Here is a 6,000-nt window from a genome sequence, read left to right on the forward strand (position 1 = left end):
TAATTTGTTGAGCGTTACCAACGTTAACTAACGCAAAGTTGGCTGTTATATGACGTTCTCTAAGTACCGATATCATTATAGCTATTTTGGTTACGTAATAATGGATTTATAGAAGAAGAATATAAGAATCTTTGATGCTGTCTAACTTTTAAACGGAAGTCATTTGTAAAGCACTGTAGAACAAAATTTGGGTATTAAGTTATTCTCTACATGCATGCACAATGTTCAAAATGTTTCTTCAGAACTCCTTAAAGGATTACCGGGCCGGTCCCAAAACCGATAAACATTTTGTTAGACGCTCTAGAACAAACGTTGCAAAGGAAGGACATCCCTACCGGTGCTAATATTTGTAAAACAATCAAGTGATAAACTTTCTCATTGGCCTAATCCAAAAAAATGTTATGAAAGAAAAGTGTTTGATATCACTGAATTCATAGAGGAAATCACTTTTGTTTCATCAAATGTACCGCTTTGTCATACCACGACTCAACAAACATCAACGTCCTCTAGTTACGACAGAAACAAGCGGGGAGGCCCAGTTCCTTTGATTGCCCATTTTACCTTGCTATCCCCCTCTAGAGGCAGGTGTCTTCAAAGTATTTTAATGTATGTGTAGTGAATGGGTACCATTATGTGTACCATCGGGTGTGACGGGTCGAGAGGGGATGCTACTCCTCCGAGGCACCTGGTCCATCCTCTGGTGTATCCAGAGGTCCGTGTCTCCCCACTCGTTATTTTGCATTCCTTATAGGAGTTATGAGATTGATCACTGCTCGTTATCTTCGCCTTTCATTGATCACTGTTCGTTAACTCCACCATTTATCAATGAACATAAGAAGTCATACTAATCATTGAAACAATGCGGACATTCCCTTTTCATTGATTGTATCTTGTATAACGTCTCTTTTGAGAATTTTTCACTTATATCGAGACGTCACCAAAAACCGGCGAAGGGCTTCAAATTTAGGCCTTTGCTCGGCGCTTACGACCATTAAGCAGTGAGGGTTCTATAGCGTGCTACACCTACTGTTTCACGGGACATCCGTTTTTAAGGAGGACCCGTGACATTCACACCTGATACCGAATGTTTGACGATGGAACTGCCACTACCTGCTTTGACGACTTATGCCTGTCGCGGCCGGGATTCGAACCCCGGCCTTCCGCATGCGGGGCGAACATTCCAACCTTTAGGCCACCGCGGCGGTAATTTACCCCCTTTTCAAATTTCAACGCAAAATAGATAATTTTATTGAAAATAATAATTATCAAAGATTTTCAAATTACAATTCTTCATTTCTATTTTTGCTAATTTATATGTACATCTATTGATTTAATAGTATATAAAATAACCTAACTATGCATATGATAAAAATTTCAATTGGTTCAATGCGTTTTATTCACTATATAATGTATATTTGACAAGTTACAAGTAATTCATTCAATGCATGTACTAACTGAATTCTTCTTTAAACATCTGCATTAAGCAGTAGAAAAATGCTATAGCATTTTTTAGGTAAGGGTGACAGTATTCATGAAATATGATCTAAAATGACTTAATGCGATTTTCATTTTCAAATAAAAAAAAAACCAGTAGTTTTCTATTGGTTACATTATACACACGTGTAACTGTATGCATTGATATACTTTTGTTCCCTTTCCTTCCATTTTAATCGTTCGTTTCCATCTGAGCCTAAATCGTTCCCTATCTCGAAGCTTTCCGTTCTCACTGAGAATTATTCCCTTCAAAACGATCACCGTTCGTTTCCCAGACAAAATTTTTCATTCCCAAACCGTTCAGCATTCGTTCACCGTTCCACTAGTGTGGAAGTACGCTTCAGGGTCTGTAAATCTGCCAACGACAACCATGACACAGGGACTCCATATCAAAATCAAATGACTCACAACTTTCAATGCTATTCCGAGCACTTGAAGAAGGAACTTTCACTATTTATCTTTCACGTAATGTGAGTGAAAACTATTTTAACTCAGGTTGGTTGATTATTGTTTTAACTTCCCGGTCGAGAATTTTTCACTCATATGGAGACGTCGCCATTACCGGTGAATGGCTGCAAAATATAGGCTTATCATTGGCGCTTATAGTCTTTGAGCAGAGAAGTTAGTTGGTTGCATATTGTTTAATTTCCCGCTCGAGAAGGACCCGGATAAGTCATTAGTTGAAATAGTAACAATTAAAACATCTACGTAGCAAAAGGATGCACCCAGGTTATAGTGTTAAGGAAAAGTTTCAGAAATCGTTATTTTAAAGTGAATGTGTAAATAAGTTTTTAAAAAAGCAGCTGTCTATGATGTAAAACGTTTAATCTTCAATTCCTCGTGATGAATGTTCGTGTAAAGTGTTGAAAAGTCATCCGTGATTGTGTGAATTGGAAAAATTAATAATTAAGTCCCAAACATGATACGTAGAAAAAGCCTTTAATTCAATACCACCGAAATTAATTGAAAAGAATAGGCAAGTCCTGGAAACCTCCACATACTAAACAGCCTCCACATAATAGCATTCGTCTCTGGCATGAAACGCGAATTGAAATAAATAATCTGTGACATACGATTTGTAATGTTCTTCATTCTTGCTGTCAGGTCGTTCTAACCGCACCCAGGTCCTTTATCTCAAACCAGATGCTGAAATCACCAGTTCTGGCGATGGTATAGTGAATTTTACATCTGAAGGTTCTCTTTTCTTTATTGTTTGAGTCGGTGCAGTTGATGCTTGTATTGCTTTTTCAAATATCGTTCCTGGTATTTTGTATATGTAGGGAGTCGAAACTTCATCCCACATAACGAAATCATGAATTCATGTGAATTCTATACAATCTTCTAGGTTGCGACGATAGGACCAAACTCCCATATAATGTGGACTCTCTCCAGGTAAAACACAAAATGTTTTACATATTCGCTTTTCAAATTTGAATTTTGTATTCGTTTTATCCAGATTACCAACAATCACTTGCTGCAAGTTCAATTTCTCTTGATCATTAAGTATGTCCCGGTTGCATACATCTTTAGCAAAAGACTCTAAATTCATGGAAGGAAAACGGATTAAATAAATCAAGTCCCCCATCATAGCTCGGATATTCGGATCAGATTTCTCCATCCACGCTTTATCACACTGATTTTCCGCCCATTTTATGAGAAAGTGATAAATTTCCAGCTCATCCATTACCAGAGAATCGAGGGAGATAATGTATGTAAGGGTTTCTTTCGTTATCTTTAAAGTACAGGGGGATTGCAAAACAGGAAAAGGATCCGATGCAATGAAATCCTCACACTTCTGTAGAAGATCTTCAAGGTTAAATAATTTTGCACTTTCTAAAACTGTTAGAACAGTTTCGTTCGTAATATTTTGATCCAGGTATGATTTTATTTTTGTCACCAAATCATCAACCCCGTATTTGTCTGCGGCATACAAGACAGAAGTTACTGTATCCGGAGTCAAGCTGACGTCATCACAGTACAGAAATCTGAAATACAGATCGACAAATAATAAACTAAATCTGTAGTTCCCATGTGTACGTGAGTCTGAAGTTGAATATCACATTAGGTACAGGCTCTCTGGGTCAAGATGATTTGGATTGAAACCTACCCGAGACCCACATCTGAAAATAACTTTCGGCAGAACAATTTCCTCTGTGAATGATTAGCGTGATAAATAAAACATTCTAACATATTTTCAACGTGCACTAACTGTACAAGTTTTTTTTTTAACGAGAGACAATAAGGGGGGTTAACTGATATTGGCACATGTACTTATGTAGTATGCCATCATATGTTAGAAAAAAAATTTTTTTACAAGGCCTCATATATGGTGCTTATATCTCACAACTGATTTGATACGGAAGAGCTTGTTCTGTGTATGATCAGTTTTTAAATCGAAGCAGGCTACTGACACACAAGCTGAAGTTACAGGGGTTCCAACATTCTCTTACAAATTCAGCATTTCGCAAATTCTAATGTCGTTGTAATGATCATTTTTGTCAATACAACCTACATGTGTGATTGGGTCAATTGTTCTCTGACGTGTTCCATACCAATTATTAGGCCGTTCTTGGTACATTGATTTTGACTACGTATTACCCCGTTTACCTGATCAAGATATCGGGCCAACGGTGGGTATGACTGATAGACAGGGGGTTCTCACTCTCCCTAGACACTTGATCCCCCTCTGGTAAATCCAGGATCCCGTGTTTGTCCAACTCTCTATATTTTGTATTCCTTATAAGAGTTACATGTATGAGATTGATCACTGTTCATTATCTTCGCTTTTCATTCTATCTACATAATCTATATATCATTCTGTGGATGATCGTACATATGTAAATACGTTACTACGTACATTATTCCATATTGGAGTTATTAACTAAGGTTTAATCATAGATAATATTTTTGAAAGGGCCAACAATTCCATGAATGTCTACGAATGAAGTATCAATACCGTAAAAGCGCTTCAAATGAAGAGAGTTCGATGTCTGGAACTGTGATATCGTCTGATTCCGCCATGTCGCCATACAGCATAGCGTCAAAGACTGGGCTTCTGCTGGACAGAACATACTTATGGGCGCGTACAAGTTTGCCCTCTTTCCCAACTCTAAATGTGACGTCACAATGGACCTGGTGAGTAAGCATATATCTGTTGCACTCATCGAGACTGAGACCATAACGCCAATTCTTCGAATTTTCTGCCAGGGACATCTGTAAATGTCAAGTGTATATGTCATTTATTGAAACTTAATTGTATTGTATATATCATTGGAGACAAGTTGTTAGTACATCAGTATGGCCAAAGGTAAGACCACGATAACCTGGTGGTTAGGGTATTCGCAGCCTAGCCTCTGGTTGATCCATCACCTAAGCTGTTTGATATAAACAGCGGCTTCTTCGCCAACCGTCCGACTTTAAGATTGAACGTCACGGGTCTTTCAGGTATGACATTAAAAAGGAAGTCCCGTATCACCGTAGGTGTCGGTACGACACCAAATCCTCATTTTCTACTTATAGGAGCTATGCGATTGATCACTGTGCGTTATTTTCACCTTTCAACTTACCCAGCATGCATGGGAATATCGAAATTTGTGACAAGGTAGCAACCGCTAACGATATAAATTCCATTCAATAAGGAATCACTTGTGTTTGCTAATGAAACAATTTGTATCATTAATAGATTTTATATCATCCGTGGTTATTACATGTACATGCCACTTCATATCATTGAATGAGACGTAAAACAACCAAGATGCCGATAACAGTCGAATTAAACAAACAATATACCGGTAACAATAGAATTGTAACAAACAAAATACCGGTAACAGTAAAATTGTAACAAACAAAATACCGGTAACAGTAGAATTGCAACAAACAAAATACCGGTAACAGTAGAATTAAAACAAACACGATACCGGTAACAGTAGAATTTAAACAAATACGATACCGGTAACAGTAGAATTGAAACAAATACGATACCGGTAACAGTAGAATTAAAACATACAATATACCGGTAACAGTAGAATTAAACAATCAAGTTACCGGTAACAGTAGAATTGAAACAAATACGATACCGGTAACAGTAGAATTATAACAAACAAGATACCGGTAACAATAGAATTGAAACAAATAAGATACCGGTAACAGTAGAATTAAACAAACAAGATAGCGGTTATTGTAACAGTAGAATACAAAATAAAAACATTTTTTTTAAGTAGAGCACTTATTATGTAGTCCTTTGTTGAAATACAGTTATAACCGTTGTCATAATGGACTGACAGTTTACGTTTAATTAAATCTTATCTATACATACTGTTTTACTAGATCTACATGTCTACATAAGAATCAGTGAATTAAATCTTATCTATACATACTGTTTTACTAGATCTGCAAGTCTACATAAGAATCAGTGAATTACCGTTTGATAAATGAACAATCAATGTTTTTATGGTTTGACACGGTCACAGTACTTAATATTGAATACTATTGGATATTTCTAAATTA

Source organism: Ostrea edulis, chromosome 8, assembly GCF_947568905.1.
Source record: "Ostrea edulis chromosome 8, xbOstEdul1.1, whole genome shotgun sequence".
Classification (NCBI taxonomy): domain Eukaryota; kingdom Metazoa; phylum Mollusca; class Bivalvia; order Ostreida; family Ostreidae; genus Ostrea; species Ostrea edulis.